Consider the following 22152-nt stretch of genomic DNA (forward strand, 5'->3'; position numbering starts at 1 on the left):
GGGGGACAGAAGATCTCAAGATTGAAGTGGATTCACAAAAGACAAATGCATACATGCATATAAAATAGATGTGCATGCCGATGAAGGACTGTGCCTTTGACAAAGCTCAAAGCAAAACTAAATTGAAACAAGCAGTGAAATTAACTGCTAATATATTATCACATTCCAGCTAGCATTGACAGAGATATTGTGTTTGCATAATTTGGGGGGGGGGGGACCTTCTGTCCATAATCATCTGTGCTAACCCTTCTACACAATTGTGCAGTTGCAATTTTCATTTTAGCTGAATTCATGTCTGAAGAACATGCCTTAAGAAGAAAGTGGACACTGGACAAAGTTACGAAAGCTATTGCTTTGACGATTTTTTTTTAAAAAAAATTAATAAGAAACAGATATTCAAATGTAAATTGTCAGAATGCTGTCTAACTGGTCCCCTCTTGTCATCTTAGAACTATAATTGTGAGGCTACATATTAAAGTACGGCATTTGCCAATATGTTTCCCTCACATTAGGATAACTTTTATATAATATATTCTTACATTAAGATGTCAGGACAATTACATTTCTCTACCATTTTCCTGGGCTATCCCATTCTTATAAATGTGACTCCTGCCACATTGCAAAACAAAGACAAGTGGGACATGCAACTAAATGTTGCAGCGTATCCTCATCTCTGCTATAGGAGTGCTTATATTCAGGGTTCCTGCCAGTCACACCATCCTCTAGGATGCTATGAGTTGCAAGGGACTCAAGTAGGCCAAGTCACTTCTGCTGTCCTGCCCTCCGGCAACACACACTGGTTTCCTTTTCCTCAAATACGGAATAGTCTGTGGCTTCTGGAATCCATGAAACAGTCTTTACAAGACTATTTCATGGTACTCTTCTAAGGAATACGTCAGATAGAAAAATACAAGAGAAGATGAAGAAATTAGAAATGAATGTACTACAGGACTGACAAAATAGGAATCACATTTTGTACATACTGGACTTGGTGGTTAACTGAATAAGCTACATTTTAATATGTTATGTCACAATGTTGGTTTTGACATTATGAGAAGCTGTATCTAATTTTGAGGAGTAGTTTCTAGTAAATAACTTTACAATTGTTATTATACAGCCTATTACATCTACATGTTTTTTCAAGTGGATTTGTGTAATATAGGCATCCTAGTGGTTTTGATTCTGGAATCCAAGCATGCTTAGTTCTCAGCAGACTTTGGGAGGGTGGTTTGCCACCTTTTGGATATTTTTTCATGTTTTGTTGTTCAGTATTCTTCAGGCTTCACCAAGGAAGCTGATACTTCTTTCTTGCTCCTCAGTGGCCTTCTTTTGACTTCAACCACGTCTGCACCCAACCACCTGAGTTCACTAATAGAGGGCATGATTATCATATTGAAATATATATGCACTGGAAACAACATCTTTACTTCTCATGGTTGCATCTCAATTTCACCATGTGGAACTTCATTTTGAAAGCAGCTCATATATAAGGGGGTTGGACTAGATGACCATTGGGTCCCTTCCAACTCTAAGATTCTATTATTCTAAGCCCTTTAAGCCAAATGCTGCGAATCAGCCGCAAATGCTGTTTTCTAAACATGTAGTAGTAACACATGAGAGATCAGAACTTCCTGCTACTGCTGGACTCCAACTCCTATCATCCCAGATCATGGTGCCTAAGACCGATGGGAACTGGAGTCCAGAAAAAAAACAGAAGGCCGTAGGTTCCCCACCCTGCAATAGATGATTAGTTCACTGAGAAATCTGGATACTTTGCTACAAGGCTCCACAGCAACACCTCATGAACAGCCAATGTGTGCAGATTTCTACACATGGCATGAAGTGTCACATAAGCACATGTTGCTGTGCACTTAGAAGCCAGTGAGCATAATGGATGATAGCACACCGTGGGTGTCATGAAATTCAGCCCTCAGTACAGAAAAGGACAAAGGGCTCTTTCTCACACTACTTTAAAACGACATAAACATGCTATCAGAAGTTAAGTCTGTGGTTCACAACTCATACTAAATTATTGCTGTTCAGATTACCAAAGTCAAACATCATCACTAGCAAAGAAAGGAATCCTATTTCAGGCACACCAGATGGGTTAATCAATTATTTGTGTAATGCTTACAGCCCTAATGTCTATTTTGGAGAGAAGGCACACAGATTTCAAAACTGCAACCAGAAGCTTGCCCTACAGAAGTCTTCTCTCCAAAATAGACATATGTATTACCCTTCTGGCATTATGTTCTCACTCATCTTGAGACACCGATGTGACTTCCAAGAACATGTACTTCAAAGAACAACAAGAGCAAACCCCCAAGTTACTCCTCTCAAATGTCACTCTTCACCGATGACCTCTGCACTACAGATCGAGTCGGTGCAACATAATGATGGAAGAAGCTTCACCTGTCAAACCACTTCCTGCCACACTGCACTTTTAAAAGAACAGGAGCACTCTTTAGAAACAGAACTAGAAACTCCACTGCTTTTCTTTCTGCCTGTAGGGATCCTGGCTTGGCATTCCCTGTAGTAACAAAACGCCACTTCATCCATCCAGCCCCCTCAAGGTCATCCAGCCCCCCCCCTTACAGGGCTGTTCATAGAAGGAGGAGGAGGAGGAGGAGGAGCATAGCAGTGCTTTTACCACCTCAGAGTCAAAGGTGGGGAACTTATGGCCCTCCAGATGTTGTTGGACTCCAATTCCCATCAACCCCACCCAGCCTATCCAATGGTCAGGGATGAAGGGTGCTGTAGGCCTGCAAGATCTTGAGGGTGACACCCTGTCACTGCATGAGGTATTTGATTACTTCCCCATGTCAGAAACTCTTTGAAAGAAAACATGAAAGAGAAGTGAGTTTTGGCTAACCTGCTGTGCCAGGGTTTTTCATATTCAAAGGAATGGGGAACACATGACTTTCCAGATATTGCTGGACTCCAGCTCCTATCACCCCCTGTCAGCATAGCCAGTGGCCATGGATGATGGGAGTTGTAGTCCTCCAACACTCTCAAACCATGCACGTTGTTTTGCCACCTGCGTTCTGAAATGGACTATCCTTTACTACTGTAAGGTTGCATTGTCAAGATACAAAGAGGCACCTTTAGCTTTAAGAGCTGCACAGACAGAATGCTCCTTGCATAGTATTCCTCAGAAGGGAGCAGCTGCAGCTAATGGAACTTTCTCTTCTCTTGAACTCTTAGAGTAGAACTTCATCGATAGATAAAGGAGTCATCTCAGTCTCTGAATCTGGCAATAATAATACTGTCTATCCACACACACTAGCATTTAAATATATATTCCTGAATTAAAATTAAATTGCAATTCTGCCTATGTTGATAAGGGAAGGTTGATGACTGGAATCTGTCTCTTCTTGGCATTCTTTCAAACAACAGTGCTATATTAATTTTAAATGGTCCCACGTTCAGTTTGGAGGTCAGCTGAATGGGGAACTTTGAAGGTTTTTGTGGGACAAAGAAATGTGAAGGACCATTTAGCCTTCCACGGCTAGGCCCCACAAACCAATGACGTGTATAATAAAGCTGTTCCCAAGCACAGTTACAATGATTTCTCTCAGCATTTTCCTTTGAAACAAGAAAAAAAAGTGAAACCCTCGTATTCCCTATTGAAAGTAATCACGGTTTTACATCCCTCAGTGTTTACATAAAGAGAGCTGTTTATTTAGAATCCTTGGTGATAAGGTCGCCACAAGCGCATAACTTATTATACATTCCCTTTTCATTTTTGTTGCCTTTTTTGGCAGAGAGGGGGGAGAGGGGGAAAGTGAGAATTATGTATATTTTATGATAACCCAAAATGACTTATACATAAAAAATACAGACTTTACAGATAAAAAGGATTAGTAGCAGGTAATGCATTTTCCATGAGTGGCTATAGGGCTCTCAGTTCCAGGACGAACGGGCTGCATACCAATGAACTGATAAAAGTCTTGAGCTGCGGATGGGTAAGGAAGCCTCATGGTTTGCTGGAGATGATTCTTAAAGTTACAATAAATCAGACAGACAGTGTCGGCCTTTGAGGATAAACCTGTGATGGCTTGTTGTGCCTCTTTGAATCGCCTCAGAGGCCCAGGGACTAAAAAGTGCCTGGATGTCACATTAAATCTACCGGGAGGATAGAGCACTTCAAAGAGGAACGCAATCAGATCTGATGGAAAATACATTTTCTGAAAGCTACTGACAAAAAAGTAATCTTTTGATGTGGATGTTGAATAACAATTGATATTGTCTTTCCTGACATTTTTCATTATTGCCGTCTTATACAGCCTACTTCATGTATTAGAGCAATATTAACTGTTTGACAGGGACAAATCCTCAAACTATCACATAAGCAATTGTTTCTGAATTGTCTTAGCCCACTGCCTGTAAAACCTGTCCCAATAACTGCCTTTAAATACGATGGTAGGCTTTTTTCCTTGACAGTGTCTGAGCCTTGGCATAATACAATGGAGTCCAGGGGATATTAAAAATGGTTAGGTGGTTGTGAGATGCCATTTGATTGTAAGGGGGAAAGAACAGGACTTTTTTTTAAGGTGACTTTTAATGAGAGAGGTCTATAAGAAGTTTAAGCCTTATTATTCCCACTGCACCACGCACCTTTAATCAAGTATATGTACTCAGAAGTCTCAGATCTGCTGCAATTCTTGCAGCTTAAAGGAAGAAATGGGGAATGTACAGGAGATCTGTGTTATTTATGCAAGGAAATAAAGCAATCTCTGGTTCTACAAAATGCTATGAAATATACTATAGTTAAATCCCAAGATGTTGCTAGAAAGAAATTCAAGCAAATCTTGGGAGCCACATGTCATTTTCAAAGAACTGAATCCCTCCTGGGGTTTGACGTCTTAACCTTCTACTGTAAAGATGTGCAGCTCTATCACAGATATTTATAAATCTAAAATCCCCAATTTTCAGATGACCTTGAGAAAATCTGCAGCTAGAACACCAGCTTTCTAATCAGTTTTCATATAAAGGGGTTAACTGCATTAGCATTAGTTAAGAATCACATGTTCAGAAAACCCTGAAAGAAGCATTACAGAACTGGGATAATAGACTGCTCTCAAGCTTTTGCAAGTTATTATCATTTACATTTTGCTCTTTAGCTAAATGGGTGTGTGCGTGTCCTTCTAAGCTTCTGATGCCATAAAAAACTAGTTTCTGATCTTGGTTCCCCCCCCCTTGTTCTTTTAAGAAAAAATTAAAAATAACTGGTGTGGTTAGGAGACACACAAATGTTTTACTTATATATAGCATTGATCCAATTTTCATTCCTATTAGTTGCCCCCCTGTTAATTTTTGAGAGTACACATATTATACAAGGAATGTTTCTGAACTATGCCACTTAAGGATGTTTAAATACAGCCTCATTAAAAACAAACAAACAAAAAACCTTGCCTGCACATAGAAAAGTAGCGGGGTGGTTAACAAAAACCTCCATATATCGTTGGACTTCAACTACCTTCAGCCCACATCCAGCACAGGTAATGGTGAGAGATGGCATGAGTTAAACGACACTTGGAGAGCCACAGGTCAGCCACCACTGCATTATAGGAAGCTGCCTCACACCATCACACCATTAGTCTAACTGGCTCAGTATCCTCCGGCAGCAGCTCTCCAGGTTTCAGGCAGGAGTCCTTCCCAGCTATACCTGGAAGTGACAGTGAGTGGACCTAGAATCTTCTGCATGCAGTGCCAAAAAAGCAGATATACAGGGGTGTTATTTGTGTATAGTAAGCCCACAATTTACACATTTAACTTGTGCACATTCAGCTATGTGTGTGGAAATAAATGTATGTATGCCGTAGTAGAAGAAGAAGAGTTTGGATTTGATATCCCGCTTTATCACTACCTGAAGGAGTCTCAAAGCGGCTAACATTCTCCTTTCCCTTCCTGCCCCACAACAAACACTGTGAGGTGAGTGGGGCTGAGAGACTTCAAAGAAGTGTGACTGGCCCAAGGTCACTCAGCAGCTGCATATGGAGGAGCAGGGAAGCGAACCCGGTTCCCCAGATTACGAGTCCACCGTTCTTAACCACTACACCACACTGTATGTATGTATGTGAAAAGGGGGACAGGGTCTCGGGGAAATGACGTTGCAATTGAACCAAAATGGGTTTTGACTATACACAATTTTTGCCTCAGGCGTAATCCCCAGAAGTAACTCCCCACTCCGTAAATTGCGGACTTACTGTATTTGGTTTTGACAAAGTCCCCCTCCAAAGGCTCCTGTGCAAACTTAGCAGTCATGGGATAAAAGAGCAGGTCCTCTTATCTTTATAGGAAGAAGAGTTGGAGGAATGTAAGACACTGGGTCCACCAAAGATCTACTTGGGGTGGATCTACGAAGGTTACCATATTTCAAAAAGTGAAAATCCTGACCCAAAAGTCGTTGAACTGTTTTTTGTTTGTTTGTTTTTTGGGACACCTCAGGAAGGATATTGCAGAGCTGAGAAAGCTGCAGAAAACAACAAGTTAAGTTATCAATGGGCTAGGGCAACTTTCCTACAATGCGAATTACATTTAGGACTGCTTTGTTTGGGGGGGAAGGGTGAGTAAGGGGAGGCATGACAGAAGTTTTTTTAAGTATGCATGGTGTGAAGAAAGTGGATTAAGGTTTTTCTCCTTCTCAGTGTTAGAGCTGAGGATCATTCAATGAAACTTAAAGGTGAGTGATTTCAAGACAGACAAAAAGTACTTCCACAGAGGAATGTGCTTCCACAAGATGTAGCCACCAAGTTAGACGGCTTTAAAAGAGAATTAGGCAACTCTATGCAGGATAGGGCTACCATTGGCTGCTAGCCTCTGACAGAGGCAGTAGGAATCTGAATCCCAGGTGCTAAAGAGTACAAGCAGGAGAAAGGCGAATGCCTTGTGTCCTGTTTGTGGGCCTCCCATAGGCAAAATGGTTGCCCACTATAGGAAACAGGATGCTAGACGAGTTGGGTCTTTGGTCTAATCCACCAAGGCTCTTATGTTTCTATGCACCATTACTGAACAGCAGCACTTCTTCGTCTTCCTTCCATAGGGATTCCCGCCCCCCCCCATGGGAAAGCATCTGAAGCTAAAACTTTCCACTTGCAACCTGAAGTACGTAGCTTTATCACTTGATTTTGCTAACTGGAAACTGGCTATTTAGTGTTATTCTGGAGTAAATGGCTAGTTGGTTGTAGTCTTCATGCACTTTGTCTTCCAGGAGTTAACATAGCATAACATTCAACATCTGATGAAGTAGACTCTACTCCACAGAATCTGATGCCATGATAAATTTGTTAGCCTTTAAGGTGCCTCAAGACTCTTTGTTGTCTTTGCGACAAAAGAGTAACACAGCTATGCCTCTAAAAGTCTCTGTAGTTGCAACTCTATAGCTTAGACACATATAGGAATTGTGAAATTCTTGCCTACTGGATTCAGCTGAATGGTTTAGCTAAAACTGTTGTAATTGCCTTATACTGGACATATTGATGAAGTCTGGGAGTGAGCAAAGCAAAGATATGGCAGCACAAGCCACTGCTTGTCAGGAATCAAACTTGCAACACAAGTTCAATTATGTTCCTAGGTTTGCAAACCCAAAGATAGCCTGCATGTCAACATATTTCAGAGGTTCTAAGTCACAGCAGGACCTCAGTGCTCCCTCTCTTAATTTCTAGCTACCTGGGGTAGGCAGATGTGTGCATTCCACCATCACAAACATTTCGGAGATCATGCTTAGAGCATTGGTCTGATCATCCAGAAGATTTCCACCCACCACTCCTTATGCCACCTTTCCTGATGTCCTGCCCTACATCTCATCATTTTCCCTTGAGGCTTCTCTCCAGCCTGACTGAATTGATTCTCCTGGACACTTGACATTATTTTCCATCTCACTAGCATTTATGCCAAATCAAAATCACATTCATCTGGGAATTGGTTTCACACATTACCCAGAGGCAAACCTGCATTTGCAACCAACTATACATTCAACAAAGAAATTCAAGCAATTGCAGATCCCTAATAATCTACATGTATGACACACAGGTTTGCAAGGACATGTTCATCATGCTCATACTTTACAGGCTGGGTGCCAAGGCCTTCTTACTCTGATGGAAGGACCTTCCTCCAAGAGATCCAAAAGGAAATATACTAAATTCACACTTATTGAAACAGTGTGCGAGTCAAAATACAGCTATACTTCAGAATTCACATTTATCTAAATTCTGTGATGCAGTTCTATAAACCAAATAAAAATGCCTGATATATTAGGAAATTGATTGTAAAAATGTGTACATTGGTCCAGACTACATACAAAAATGTGTTTATTAAGAGAAATTCACATTAAAATGCTGGTGAATTTTCATAAGATTTTTTTTTTAATGTAAATTGCTGCAAAAATGTGAGGAAATAAATTGAAGATTCGAAAAATGAGAAGCTGAGAACAAAGAGTGACAGATCCTTCCATCCTTAACTATGAATTGTCAGCCACCTTGAGTTGGTAAAATTGGTGTACATTTTAAAAATAATTAAAATGTACTTTTAAAAATAATTAAAAATAATTAAAATGTAATGACTTGCACACAAAATGTCCTGCTGGATGGGTCAAAGGCCCATCTAGTCCAGCACCATGTTTTCACAGTGTCCAACCAGATGCTATAAGAAGCCTATGAGTACATCCTTAGTCCAGTAGCATTTTCTCCACTTTTGATCCCCAGCAGCTGTTATTCAGAGGCACACTGACACCAGAAGTGGACACACCCATCATTCCTAGCAGCACTGACATGGATCCGTCTAATCCTCTTTCAATTTAAAGTAATCCAAGTTAGTGGCCAGCCCTACCAGTAGACTTAGTGAGGCAGCTGGCAGATGCTGGAGTGGGGGCAGCTGCAGTGAGGTGTTGGGCAGAGCTGTGTATGCTATATGGCATACCCTGCACACCCTAGCTAGTTTGCTGCCATCAGGTGTGGTGCAGGATGCTGACCTAACATCAGTGCTGAAGTAAGATTCTACTGTGGACTTTAGTAAATACTATATGTTGCTTCATTTCAAGCAACAAAATTTGAATCAGAGACTTGACTTCCTAGCTCTCAACTCAAATTCTTAACCTCTATGATTCACATGATAGATAAGAGAATGGAACCACCTTCATCTGGGTGATGGAAGGAAGGAGGGTGGGCTTTTTATGTTAAGCAGTTTGAAGTCCAGAGTCCACTCTATCACTTTGACAATTTCATCCCCAGTCTACCAGTAGGGATTTCATCTCTTTCATGGATTGTTCTGTTCTGCCCCAATGGAAAGTCATTCACTCCTAGATTTCCTAAAACCATTCTTTTTGCTTATCGAAATGAAGCCACACGAGCAGCTGAAATGTCTTTGAAGTCTGGGAAAGTTTCCAATGTCAGCTTGTGAGAATTCCTCTCTATTTTCCCTTGATGAACTACTACTAAGCATTGGAGCTTCATGCACAGCAAATTTCTGGTGCCCCCCTTTGCTACACCTACAAGTAAACAGAGAATTAGGAAACTACAAAATTGACCTAATGTGTCCTAGTTGGAAACATTACTAAATCTTGTAGTCAGGGAAAGAGGGAAATTAAAGTCAATTAGTTGGTAAATGATGTGTGGCAAACTGTTTTGCTTCTTTTTTGTTAACTGTTGAGGTAAATTAAACAAGCAGCCCAGCATGGCACAAATGTTCCATCTCAAACAATTCAGATGCTGAATACTGAGCACCTAAGTGAAAACATAAGGTGATGAATGGAGCTGAACATACATTGCAAACTGGATCTACACTAATGATAACGATGCAGTAGTTAAGGCCAATTTATGTCTACATCTCAAGAGAAAGGTCATGGGGGGAGTTTCATTAGCAGGACAAAAATCCTGCTTATGTCTGCATGACCTTAGACATTTGGTGTCCACTTCAGCCCTGCACTCTTAAAAGGTGGTGGATGATGAAGCAAAGGCTTTCTGTGGTGCTCATTTGGATCCTATTCTTTTTCTTTTCCCGGTTCTCATCATGGGTTTTTTTTATATTGGTGGTTTTTATATCCCTCTGCAAAAGGTCCCTGTACCAGAACAATAATGCCCCAAGAACAGCAAATCTAGAAAGTATTTTTATTATTTATCCTAGCAACACATTTCAGAGCCTTTGTCTATGATCTTTGAGAAATCTTGGAGAACAAAGGAGGTCCCTACAGACTGGAGGCAGGCAAATGTTGTCCCCATCTTCAAAAGGGGGGATGGAGAATGACCCAGGTAACTACTGGCTGGTGAGCTTGACATTAATACCAGGGAAGGTCCTAGAACAGATAATTCAACAGTCAGTCTGTAAGCATTTAGAAAAGGATGCTGTGATTACTAAAAGCCAACATGGGTTTCTCAAAAAGAAGTCATGTCAGACAAGCCTCATTTCTTTTTTTGATGGCATTACCAACTTGGTGGATCAGGGAAATGCTGTGGGCATAGTACACATTTTGATTCCAGTAAGGCTTTTTACAAAGCCCCCCATGAATTTTTCACGAGAAAGCTGGTAAAATGTGGGTTGAATGAGGTAACTGTTCGGTGGATTTGTAGCTGGTTGACTGATGGTTCCTCATCATCCTGGGGGAAAGTGACAAGTGGGGTGCCACAGGATTCTGTCCTGGGCCCGTTGTTGTTCACCATCTTTATAATTGACTTACATGAAGGAATTAAGGGGGTGCTCATCAAATTTGCTGATGACACCAAACTGGGAGGGGTAGCTAACATTGCTGAAGACAGAATCAGAATTCAAAATGACCTTAACAGATTGGAGAACTGGGTACAAGCTAACAAAATGAATTCAGTAGGGACAAATGTAAGGTTCAGCAGTTAGACAAGAAGAAATAGATGCACAAATATAAGATGGGGGACACCTGGCTTACTAGCAGTACATGTGAAAGGGATCTAGGGGTCTTGGTGGACCACAAGCTTAAGATGAGTCAACCGGGTGACGCAGCAGCAAAAAAATAGCTAATGCTACTCTAGGCTGCATCAACAGAAGTAGAGTGTCCAGATCAAGGGAAGTACAGTAATAGTACCATTCTATTCTGCCTTGGTCATGCCACATCTGGAATACTGTGTCCAATTCTGGCACCAAAATTTAAGAAGAATGTTGACAAGCTGGAACGCGTGCAGAGGATGGTAACCAAGATGATCAAAGTCTGGAAACTAAACCTTATGAGCAGCACTTGAAGGAGCTGGGTATGTTTAGCCTGGAAAAGAGGAGATTGAGAGGAGATATAATAGCCATCTTCAACTATCTGAATGGCTGTCACATTGAAGATGGAGCAAGCTTGTTTTCTCCTGCTCTGGAAGGTAGAACTTGAACCAATGGCTTCAAGCTCCAAGAAAGGAGATTCTGACTCAGGAAAAACTTTCTGACAGTAAGAGGTGTTTGGCAGTGGAACAGACTCCCACGAGAGATGGTGGACTCTCCTTCCTTGGAGGATTTTAAGCAGAGGTTGGATGGCCATCTGTCATGGATGCTTTAGCTGAGTTTCCTGCATTGAAGGGGGTTTGACTAGATGACCTTGGGGTCCCTCCCAACTCTAAGATTCTATGATCCTGTGATTTGGATTCACACTGTGACATCATCTATCAAGTACAGTGGGGACCTATCCCAAAGAAAATTTGACTGTGACGCAGGCACAACTTTTCATGAAGCTTACGCTCACTTTCACTGCTGCCATAATGGGCTGAGCTTGGCCATATGAAAGTCAACCATTTTCAAGTTCTGAGCTGAGTGATGATGGATGATCTGTATCTTCTATCAACAACTGCAGATGTTCTGGTATTGTTTGCAGAAGAAGAAAATTGCTTGGCTCAATGATGATCCACCAGAGGAAAACCATGGGCTTAGAGCCCTTCAGTTCTCAACCCTTGGATCACACCTCTGCACAAGCAGCTCCCAGTACCTGAGGAGTGGGAGAAGCGAGAGCAAATGGCAAGTGGCAAGCAGCAGCCTCCTCACTGTTTCCCATCCAACTCCCATCGTCCCTGATCAACAGCCTCTATGAATTCTGTATTGTGTTCATTAACTGATTTGCTGTCCTGCCCCCAGAAAGCTCTGCATAGAAATTATATTGATAGAATATTGTAGCATTTCATTGTTAGATCACTTTTCATATTGTTCCATTTGCCATTTTTGATACTGTATTTATTTTACAATGGAAGTAAAAGTTAGTGACAAACATTAACTTAAACTGACATGGAATAAAACAATCACCTAAATAAAATTGTCAACTTTTCCCTAGTATATCATTGGCAAAGGAAGCAATATATTTGTATCTACCTAGTTAATGAGTAATTTCATTATCTACAATTGGGCCTAGGCTTGTCACCATTCCCCTGTGATTATTAAGAATCATATAACTTCATACATTTACAATAACATGTCTAAGATCCAACTGCATTTGGACTTGGCTCCTGAAGACCCTATGTCAAATGTTAAACTGTGAGTTGAATGGACAGCCTGTGGCAAGTTACTGGTGTCAAATCACCCTCGGGACTGGAAGAATAACAATGGTCCACTTTTGAAAGGGTGAATAACATCAGTGCTTATTCAGTAATTCCTTGAGGGCAACGTGAGAGCTCCGTTGTAGTAAGGGAATTCCCCCAAGCTTTCATCACCGAAGAGAGCGGCTCTCTTTGCAACTCCTACAACTATAAGGAACTTTCCCCTTCTATTGAAGTGAATGGGGATGCACATTCAATATGGAGAACTGTGTAGTAGGGAGAGGGGGTTTAAAAAGTGCATACACATTGAAATGTTTGTTATAATTAAATCTATTAAATAATATTTCGAGATACTGTCTTCCACAGGTGGATCTGGCCTAAGTAACACATGTCTTAGGTATGGATTATTACAATGTGCTCTAGATGGAGCTGCCTTCAAAGTTCAGAACATCAGCTGGTTCAAAATGCAGCAGCAAAATGCTTGACCAAAGCTAGTTTTTAGGAACTTGTCAGCTACACTTGATGCCAGCCATTTCTAAGCACAATTCAAAGTGCGTTGGACTAACCTTAAAGTCCTAAATGGCCTGAGGCCAACTAGTGCTGCATGATCCCACACATCCACATGTCCTGCCACTAGCTGACACATAGTTGGCAGAAACATAGAAGGCAGAGCCTTCTTGGTGGTAGCATTCATAATCCTGAACTCCCTGCCCTGGCAGATCTTTCTGGACCAGGGATGGGGGATATGATGGGACCAGTGAGTCAGATCCTTATCTCCCATACCCCCAACAAACCAAATGTGACAGGTGGGCATTGGTCGATCACCTGACATTAAAATAACATTAGGTGATTACAGTCATACCTCATGTTACGTCCGCTTCAGGTTGCGTGTTTTCGTCTTGCATCCTGCGGCAACCCGGAAGTACCGGAATGGGTTACTTCCGGGTTTCGCCACTCACGCATGTGCAGAAGCACTAAATCACACTGCGCACCTGCGCAGACACACCACTTCGGGTTGTGGGCTTTTCACATTACGGGTGGGCCTCCAAAATGGATCCTGGCTGTAACACGAGGTACCACTGTATCATCAAGGCTTCAAAACATCATGCAGGGTCTACAAAGAGCCCTGTGCTTTGAAGCACCACTGATCCACAGGCTTAAAGTCACCGCCTATCAGCTGTTATAAGAATTTTAAGGTCTCAAATATAGAATAAATATTCATAAATGCACACATATCTAAATAAATAAACCATGTGTCTGTAATAGTACAGGAGAGCATTCCTGAAGCCATTTTGACTCTCCCAATGACCTCAGATATTCCTCTGCAGTAAGGGAGGCAAATGGGGAAGAAGAAGAGGAAGTAGAGTTTGGATTTGATATCCTGCTTTATCACTACCCAAAGGAGTCTCAAAGCGGCTAACATTCTCCTTTCCCTTCCTCCCCCACAACAAACACTCTGTGAGGTGAGTGGGGCTGAGAGACTTCAAAGAAGTGCGACTAGCCCAAGGTCACCCAGCAGCTTCATGTGGAGGAGCGGGGAAGCGAACCCGGTTCACCAGATTACGAGTCTACTGCTCTTAACACACTATCCTACTATACCACCATCTTCCATTGTTTTTTTGCTTACAAATTCTGTCTTAAGGGTGTATTTGTGTATGAATAGGGTGAGCCTGTGACCTAGATTCAGGAACTAAAGTATTAACGATCACAAAATAATGGCCAGGCTGCCCAGTTAATGCAATCAGCGACCATTATCAAGAAATATGGAATGTTGAAAATGTAAAGAAAAGGAGGGGAATTTTTATCATATGTGGTGGACTTGCAGCAAGGTGAAAATTTACTGGGAAATGATATATTATGAATTAAAGAAAATGTATAAAAGTACATATGTTTAAAAAAACAGAAACATTCCTACTGGGTATAGTAGGCGAGGAGATTCCAAAGAGATTGTTTATGTCTGCAACAAATTGTTTATGTCTCCAAAAATTGTTTATGTCTGCAACAACAGCAGCAAGGACTCTTTTAGCTCAAAAATTGAAGCAACAAGAGATAGCAATGATAGAAGAGTGGCAGATGAAGATGATGGAATATGCAGAACTGGTGAAGCTGACTGGGTAAATCTGAAACCTGGGTATGGGAAACAGCTGGGGAATGGAGGGAATGTGTGGATGCTGGGAGGGGACAGCATGACTTTCCACGACCACTTTGGTTCATTGAACTGCACATCCTTCACCCCTTGCTTTCCATCAGAATGGGGGGGGGGAGTGTATAGTGTGTTCACTGATCTGCTGGCATCACATGTAGTCTGGGCATCAGGCAAACTACGGAACTAGAATTCAGCTCTGTTGTTTCCTTTCTTTTTTGTCTTAGAGGTGTGGAAGAAATTTGTTCCATCTCAAATTTCCAAACCAATACAATAAAAAAGAGGTAACTTTTGGAATTTGTGCTTCTCTAATTTTTGTAATTCTACATATACAACTGGAATAGTTCAGTAAGTAGAGCGTGAGACTCTTAATCTCCAGGTCATGGGTCTGAGCCCCACATTTGGCCAAAAATTCCTACAGTGCAGTGTGTTGCACTAGATTACCCTTGTTCTCCCCTCCAACTCCACATACAATAGTATGGTTCTATATATGTGGGGAAAGTGTACAGAAAAAAGGCATTTATTACTGAAAATAATATACAAAAATGCATGTATTCTAGGGATTTTAATTTTTTTTACAAAAATGCTTATACTGGGAAGAAATGTGCATGAAAATGCAAATTGATTTTCATAGAGGATTCTTTTTTACAGAAAAAAGTAACCTGAAACAGAGCAGCAGAACTTAAAAGTGGAAAAATGAGAAATGGTGATAAACCAAAATTATCAGATTCTCCCCATCTAGGGGAGATGGGGCTTTTGCTCCACCATTACCTGAAGCATCTGCCAGTGGAAGGTGCATTAACAACTCAGTTCTAATTTTCCATTTCAATTTTATGCAAATGGTTATATTATCCTGTAATGAATCTACTACTAATTATACAATTACTCTCAATTTAGCAAGTTTGTTTTAACAAATGAATTGACGTCAGCCCGTTCTAATTTGCAAAATAAATCAGGCATATTCGTATTTGATGTTTAAATCAAGCAAGTCATCTGCTTGGTTCATTTTCTATGGGCTCTTCTGTTATAGATTAGAATGCTGAGTGCTGCTTAGATCTGTGCAGCTGGCATAATGATGCGTCCTGGCCTTGTAATAAGGCAGGTAGGGAGGATGCAGTTCACAGTTGTCACTGCCTATGTAGACTCTCGCATCTCCTGAACTCCTGTTTAAGCTGCCCACTATCTGCTTGTTCATTATGAAGATTTATACTATCATCTAGTGGAACTCCTGTAAAACTACAACCCATTAATCCTCCCTTCTAGTAGGTGCTTTGTATCACAGCCTGAGATTGAAAGAACAGCCAGTGAGGTCTTTGCATTCAGGTTATTAAGAGTTTTTTGCCATCTCCCAGGAAATTTTGCCATAGACATGGGAATTTAAAACCTTGCACTATATTAGCCTAAGCCAGGTAAGACTCCCGCTTGATCTTCATGCATCCTCCCAACCTCGCCTTATGCTGATTTTCAGGATCTGGAAACATGACTGCAGAAAACTAGCTTGCATTATAGGCAGAGGAAATTGTTGGCTGACAAAACTGGGGGTGGGGGGCAAGAGAAAAATTGAGTTGATGACCTTTGTACTATTTAATAAAAAGGATTATTTTCCTTATTTTTCATCACTCTGTAAGAGGACTGGGGAACTTGTGACCCTTCCACGGTGTTGCATTTCAACTGCCATACGCCCCAGCCAGCATGACTGAAAGTCAGGGTTGATGGGAGTTGTAGTAACCAGAGGTACCACTGTACTTCAAAATGACGTCTTGCCATTTTGCTGTCTGATTGCCTCTAATATTTCTGTTTTACTCATGCCAAGTCCTCCGCCTGCACCTCTTTCCCAATGAATTTGCTCTTCCTAATACAAACAGGGGTGTGGGGACACAGGGAAACAGTAGCTGCTGAATCAGCTAGGTTATCTGCTAGAAAATAAAAAGGTACATATCTCAGACTAAATTAACTGTACAGTTATACCTTGGAAGTCGAACGGAATCTGTTCTGGAAGTCCGTTCGACTTCCAAAATGTTAAAAAACCAAAGCCCAGCTTCTGATTGGCTGCAGGAAGCTGTGGACTCAGCTTCCAAAAATAGTTCACAAATGGGAATACTCACTTCTGGGTTTGTGGCGTTTGGAGCCAAGATGTTCGGGAACTAAGCTGTTCGAAAACCAGGGTACGACTGTATATGTGTATACAGTGCACAAACCATGCACACAGGTAAGTACATACACACAAAATTGGCACATGGGTAGACATGTTTTCTTCTCTGTTTCTCACATACACATGGCAAGACATTTGTGTGAACAGTGTGTGAGATTGCAGTTTGACACATCATTCAGGAGCAGCATTTTTAGAGACCCTGTTTCTCAGTTACACCAGTATTTATGGCCACTAGTTCTACACACTGAGTGACTTTCGTTACAAATGATTAAGCAAGCTGAATGCATAAACCTTTTTTCATTTTAAAGACAGGGGGTGGTAAATAAATGACTATGTGAACAACAGTTGATAACATTGCTAAAATTATTGTGAGATGTCCAGAGATGATTGGCCAGCACAGGAGATGAGCAGGAACAAGCCCAGGGTGCCTAAATGTAATATAGTATTGAATATGAATATATGAAACAGAGACTGGGCTATATTTTGGGAGCCCTGGTAGCATGAGCAGTCCTCCACTTGCGCTGAGGGGCCTCAACTAGCAGGAACTAAATGCTCAGCCATGCACCCAGTGGTGTTGTGAATTTGACCATGTGGATTCAGATTTGCCAGCCATATTACAAAGGACACAGCTCTCTTGATCAAGACTAAGTGGATATTTTATGACATCAATGCAGTGATTTCTGAACCTAATAATGGTCACACTCATATTTTTCATATTGCCCCACTTATATTAGGTACATTTCAAGAATCATTCAACTCACACAATGCTGCATTTACTATATTGCAATTAAGATAAACATACCTTCCAGATTGCTCGGTCCCTACTCCTGCCAAGCTAGCAGTTTGAAAGCACGTCAAAGTGCAAGTAGATAAACAGGTACCGCTCCAGCGGGAAGGTAAATGGCATTTCCGTGTGATGCTCTGGTTTTGCCAGAAGTGGCTTAGTCATGCTGGCCACATGACCCGGAAAAAACTGTCTGTGGACAAACGTTGGCTCCCTCAGCCAGTAAAGTGAGATAAGCGCCACAGCCCCAGAGTCATTCACGACTGGACGTAACTGTCAGGGGTCCTTTACCTTTACCTTTTTACCTTCTAGATCAGAAATTAAATTATATAGGGAGTGGTCAGGATGAAGTGAAAAGTCGGCATGACAGAAATGTACCATGTCATTTGACAGACTTGGAGTATGTGCCTGCAGACCCAATTAACACAGAGCTCTTAATATAGCCATCTTGCATTATGGCAAAACTCTGCACTCTAGCACATGACAGATAAAAACAGAAGCACCTCAATCTACAGCAGGCAAAGGAAGAAATGCAACGAAGTCTGTTCCCAGAAGTACCTGGTGTCATGTCATCCCCATCCTCTTACCATTGAAGTATTCACTTAAAAGCATGCATGTCCCCTGCAGACTGAAATGCAATTTTTATTCAACATACCAAAACTGTATGTATGCATGTGTTGTTGTTGTTGTTGTTGTTGTTGTTGTTGTTGTTGTTGTTGTTTAGTCGTTTAGTCGTGTCCGACTCTTCGTGACCCCATGGACCAGAGCACACCAGGCACTTCTGTCTTCCACTGCCTCCCACAGTTTGATCAAACTCTTGCTGGTAGCTTCAAGAACACCATCCAACCATCTCATCCTCTGTCGTCCCTTTCTCCTTGTGCCCTCCATCTTTCCCAACATCAGGGTCTTTTCCAGGGAGTCTTCTCTTCTCATGAGGTGGCCAAAGTATTGGAGCCTCAGCTTCACAATCTGTCCTTCCAGTGAGCACTCAGGGCTGATTTCCTTCAGAATGGATAGGTTTGATCTTCTTGCAGTCCATAGGACTCTCAAGAGTCTCCTCCAGCACCATAATTCAAAAGCATCAATTCTTCGGCGATCAGCCTTCTTTATGGTCCAGCTCTCACTTCCATACATCACTACTGGAAAAACCATAGCTTTTACTATACGGACCTTTGTTGGCAAGGTGATGTCTCTACTTTTTAAGATGCTGTCTAGGTTTGTCATTGCTTTTCTCCCAAGAAGCAGGCGTCTTTTAATTTCGTGACTGCTGTCACCATCTGCAGTGATCATGGAGCTCAAGAAAGCAAAATCTCTTACTGCCTCCATTTCTTCCCCTTCTATTTGCCAGGAGGTGATGGGCCCAGTGGCCATGATCTTCGTTTTTTTGATGTTGAGCTTCAGACCATATTTTGCGCTCTCCTCTTTCACCCTCAATAAAAGGTTCTTTAATTCCTCCTCACTTTCTGCCATCAAGGTTGTGTCATCTGCATATCTGAGGTTGTTGATGTTTCTTCCGGCAATCTTAATTCCGGCTTCGGATTCATCCAGCCCAGCCTTTCGCATGATGAATTCTGCATATAAGTTAAATAAGCAGGGAGACAATATACAGCCTTGCCGTACTCCTTTCCCAATTTTGAACCAATCAGTTGTTCCATATCCAGTTCTAACTGTAGCTTCTTGTCCCACATAGAGATTTCTCAGGAGACAGATGAGGTGATCAGGCACTCCCATTTCTTTAAGAACTTGCCATAGTTTGCTGTGGTCGACACAGTCAAAGGCTTTTTGCATAGTCAATGAAGCAGAAGTAGATGTCTTTCTGGAACTCTCTAGCTTTCTCCATAATCCAGCGCATGTTTGCAATTTGGTCTCTGGTTCCTCTGCCTCTTCTAAATCCAGCTTGCACTTCTGGGAGTTCTCGGTCCACATACTGCTTGAGCCTTCCTTGTAGATTTGTATTATCCGCAATAATGCATATCCGCAACTGAGCGTCCTTTCGGCTTTGGCCCAGCCGCTTCATCAGCTCTGGATCTACTTGTACTTGTCCTCCGCTCTTCCCCAGTAGCATGTTGGACACCTTCCAACCTGAGGGACTCATCTTCCAGCATCATAACTTTTATATGCCTGTTGTCTTTGTCCATGGAGTTTTCTTGGCAGGGATACTGGAGTGGCTTGCCGGTTCCTCCTCCAGGTGGATCACGTTTGGTCAAAACTCTCCACTGTGACCTGTTCACCTTGGGTGCCCTGCTCGGCATAGTTCATAGCTTCTCTGAGTTATTCAAGCCCCTTCGCCACGGCAAGGCAGTGATCCATGAAGGGGGTATGCATGTGTTATTGCACCACAAAGCAAATACACTAAAATTTAATATCTAAATGCTAAGGCTGAAACTATTAAGTATGAATTAATAACTATTGAAATACGGGCTGCCATACGTATGGATGTTCCCGGACATTACTGGGATGTCAAAGGCAGAACTGATGTCGGGGGGGGTGTTGAAATGTGGTGCTTTGTCTTGTATATTAGGCAAGTCAATCAAGCTCAACAATTGCCAGCAATTTCAGTGGTTTCCTTGAAAAAAAGGCCAAACAATTTTGGGGTCCCCCCCCCAAAAAAGCTCATCAACTTTCAGGATGTCCTGGTTTTTACTTTTTGAAATATGGCAACCCTAATTGAAATATTATATTTAGAAAATAGGAGTGCAGATGTAGCTGCTGAGTGTCTTTTACAATATTTCAGGGTGGACCGCTAAGTCTTATCTGTTCTGAGCTCCCAATTTACAGCACATGCAGTTTCTTTCTTGCAGAGTCACAAACTGACTAGTAACTACTTTTAAAACCTCATTATTTAAAATCAAGTTCCCAGCTGCCTTTGCCAGCTCTTCCCACAATCACTCACAATCCCCCCTTGAACCTGCTTCCTCCTGCTGTGTGCTATAAATCGGTGTGACTCTCCACCCCAAACACAAACACCTCTCTAAATTGTACACATATACAGAAGGCAATAAAGCGAGAACCCATCTAATCTCTTCTAGTGGCAATCAAGCCAACACAGCTATAGTGGGTGTGGCTGTGTCATCTAATCATAAGCATGTGTGCAGTCCATATTAATACTTAATTTAGCTCGCTTTTAAATTGTAGAAACCTTAACAGCAATGAAAAGGCCTGACCTGTCTCTCCTAGTGAAGCCTAGTCACATTCCTCCCTCAAGTTTTCCATGTGATAGAGCAATGCTACAATTAAAGCACAATAATTTGCTTGTTATTCAAGTCAGGCATTAGTCCTAGTAATGGGCTGCTTGGTGGAGAGATGGATTTCCTTGTTAGGAGCTAAGCACAGGATTAGCTGAATTCTCCATGGAGAAATCTTGATTTGTTCAAGGTCTTTCATGTTTTCTACAGAGAAGGGATTATGTCTACTTAAAGAGGGGGCTTGCTTAAAAAGCTACAAAGTATAAGAAAAGGATTTAGGGCAGTCGGGCCTGCGGTTAAGTAGCTGAGGGGGTAGAGGGTGTTTTAGAGCAAAGGATTATTTAAATCCATAAAGTTAAAAAAATTGGTTTAGCAGTACTAGGTCAAAGCGAAGGAACATGCTGGAAAGGCAGTTAAGCATAAGTTAATATTCATTTTACTTTGGCTAATTATTGCAAGGATTCAGAGATAATAGGTGAAAGAAGACATGGCCGGCTCTTGCTGTCTCAATGGGGGTTGATAGGAAGAGACAAAACTCAGTCCTACAGTGTCTTCTTTTCTGTTACTTTGCTTTTTAAAGATGTGCTTATTGTGACATATATTACCAGCCAAATGCACCCATTGGGAAGGATTTTTTATTTTAAAAAACACCACTTTGGCATTGTTTGGCATCACGAGGCCATGATGAAGTAGACAGTTAAATGCCTCTCTCAAGAATCACAGGAAACATGAACCTTTTAGAGCCCAGTAACCACCATTCTCTCTTTTCTCACTATATATGATTACTGGTATCAACAATAGGCCTAAGAAATGGCATTTTTTGCTCTTTGTGCAACTGTGAAAGTGCCACTCCACAATCACACCCATTAATAATGGGACACATATTGCACAAGATGCACAGTTTGAATTAACTAGGGCTTACTCACGGGTAAGTGGAAATAGGCTTGCAGTCACACGCAGAGAGAAATGTCCCCTCCTGAGGAATTTGTCTAGTGATCAATAAGACTCAACTGGTATGCCCCCTTGGGGCCAGATTAAGTACCCTTCCAAGCAGGTATACTTCCTTCTTCAGGTCTTTCAATGTACAGCTGATTCCTGTCTTCCTGGCTGTGCCAGGTGCGTTCAAAGTTCCCCTGTTAAAGCAACAGAGGAGCAGCAAACAAGTTTCCAACTGAAGAAGTACAAAAGTATTAATAGTCTGAACTGAAGAATACTTGCAGCAATTTTGTTCAATGCCTTTATGCGTGCAGATACTGTATCACCATACAAATGAATGGAGTAACTGTTGAGAGGGGTGGAGATTCTAAACTCACAACTGATTTTCAACACACAAACAACTGCTAGACCAAATAAATTGAATTTATTTTTATATTTTAAATTGTTGTAACCTGAGCTGATAGGAAAAGGAATGGTAGAAATCC

General features: G+C 41.5%; 1 long non-coding RNA gene across 1 annotated transcript in view; it reads right to left on the minus strand.

The window, feature by feature from the left end:
- The window catches only part of LOC310745102, a 169085-nt gene extending 149638 nt beyond the window's left edge, over window positions 1-19447 (minus strand). The window contains exon 1 of the long non-coding RNA XR_014539936.1: window positions 19370-19447. This is a non-coding gene — a long non-coding RNA (uncharacterized lncRNA). The remainder of the gene's footprint in view (window positions 1-19369) is intronic.
- Window positions 19448-22152: the final 2705 nt, after the last annotated feature.

Source organism: Podarcis filfolensis (assembly GCF_964270895.1).
Source record: "Podarcis filfolensis genome assembly, chromosome: 11".
Taxonomy (NCBI): Eukaryota; Metazoa; Chordata; class Lepidosauria; order Squamata; family Lacertidae; genus Podarcis; species Podarcis filfolensis.